This window comes from Pteropus vampyrus, unplaced genomic scaffold (assembly GCF_000151845.1).
Source record: "Pteropus vampyrus isolate Shadow unplaced genomic scaffold, Pvam_2.0 Scaffold1000000049, whole genome shotgun sequence".
Classification (NCBI taxonomy): domain Eukaryota; kingdom Metazoa; phylum Chordata; class Mammalia; order Chiroptera; family Pteropodidae; genus Pteropus; species Pteropus vampyrus.
The window spans coordinates 1-1949 of record NW_011914451.1 but is presented as its reverse complement, the minus strand read 5'-3'; the positions used below and the strand labels follow the sequence as shown (position 1 = coordinate 1949).

At 40.1% G+C, this 1949-nt stretch overlaps 2 pseudogenes; one reads left to right on the top strand and one right to left on the bottom strand.

Moving 5' to 3' along the window:
* Window positions 1-10: 10 nt before the first annotated feature.
* On the bottom strand, window positions 11-124 carry LOC111735399 (annotated as a pseudogene).
* A 113-nt stretch (window positions 125-237) lies between these two features.
* LOC111735398 lies at window positions 238-356 on the top strand (annotated as a pseudogene).
* The last annotated feature ends 1593 nt before the right edge of the window (window positions 357-1949 follow it).

Sequence of the window (1949 nt, the reverse complement as noted above, 5' to 3'; positions counted from 1 at the left end):
CATTTTATTACGCCTACAGCACCTGGTCTTCCTAGGTGGTCTCCCATCCAAGTATTAACCAGGCCTGACTCTGCTTAGCTTCTGAGATCAGACGAGATCGGGCTTGTTCAGGGTGGCCGTAGACGAAAATAAAAACCTTTTAAGACTATAACACAAGAGCACGTCCCTTGTATCTGTAATCACCATTTTGATGGAGAAACAGTACAGTTCTTTATATCTATTAGAAAAGTGTTCCTCGTCTACGGCCATGCCACCCTGAACAAGTACGATCCCATCTGATCTCGGAAGCTAAGCAGGGTCGGACCTGGTTAGTATTTGAATAGGAGACCACCTAGGAAGAATGGGTGCTGTAGGCGTAAAAAATAAAAAATAATAAAATAAAAATTTAAAAAACTTTAAAAAATAAGAGATTGTAAGCTGACAAGGTCCTTGCAATCTGTGAGGTCAACCAAGGGTTGTCTCGTCTAAAAAAAAAAAAAAAAAAAAAAAAAGCGCTCCTCTTCCACTGCTTTGGTTTTTTGCCACCCAGCTAGGGAAGGGAGGCCCTGGCAACATGGAGGTTGGATAACCTTAACTCTCAATCACAGTCTGGTGGGCAGGGCTGCTAGTATTTATTTGGCCCCAGGGTCCCAAAGCCTTCTCTCCACTTGAATGTCTAATAAATAAATAGATGTAAAGTAAGACCAACCCTCCTTCAATATTTTATATGACGGTTTCCAAAAAATTTAAGAATATTATTCTATATATTAATTTCAAAATCGGTAATGATTCATTGTTAGGTCCAAGTCGCAGCTTCAAACTCTGCTACTTTAAGAAGAGAATACTTGTGAAAGCAGAGAACAGCAAAATAATATTGTAACACATCCACGTCATCACCGTAAAACAAAAACTTTTGCCTGAATTCCAGTGATAGCTTCCTCAGTTTGTCTTTTCTTCCCCTTTGCCTCTTTATAGTATAATTGGCACTCAGCTGACAGGATAATTCTTTTAAAATGTAAATAAGATTATATTAAAGCCAAAGTCCTTCAGTTTGCCTACAAGGCCATACACAATACGGCCCTGGGCATCGCTTGGACGTCATCGTCCACCTTGTGCTGGCTCACTGTGTTCTAGCCACCAGCCTCCTTGCTGTTCCTCAAATAAGCCAAGTGCATTCCTGTTTCAGGGTGATTACATCCCCTCAATGTGGAATGTTCTTCCTGGGTATTCTTATGGCTCGTTGCCTCTCTTCATTCGGGCACCTGCTTTAATGGCACTTCCAAAGAGACGCCTTCTCTGACCATTCCTTCCAAAATAGCATCCCCAGCACAGTGTCCAGTCCCTCATCCTACTTAATTTTTCTTCAGAGAACTCATCACCACTTGAAAGTACATACCTATTTCCTGATGGGTTTAATGTCAGTATCCCTGACTAGAACATCATTTCTCTTAATGCACAGATGGTATTGTTTCCTGTCGCATCCCCTGGGTTTTGCATGGTGCCTAGGACATAGCAGTAACTCAACTGAATAAATATTTATGAATGAATGAATAAACTATTTTACAATAGCACGTTGCTTTCAAATTTACATATATATTTTTTTTTCATTTAGTACCTAAAACAATACTAGAAGCATAGCCTTCAAGGTTCAAAATGGGCATACAGCATTATTCACATCTGGTTTAAAAAAAAAAAAAAACGGTAGAGATACAGCAAGTTAAAGAGATCAATTCAAATCTTCATGGCTCTTAAATTTCCCTGCCAGCATTTGAACTCCGGCATAAGACTCTTACTACACAAGGATGTGTAAAAGCATCAGGATATTAGGTCCAGCTGAGATTAGGACGTCCCTCCAAGAACCACCATGGATGTGTCTCTAACAATTTCAGCATCAGGAATGGACAGAGGGGACAGCTGAAAAAAACTAGGCGGTCTCATTTGTAAACAAATGAGTATTTCTCTCAACCCCT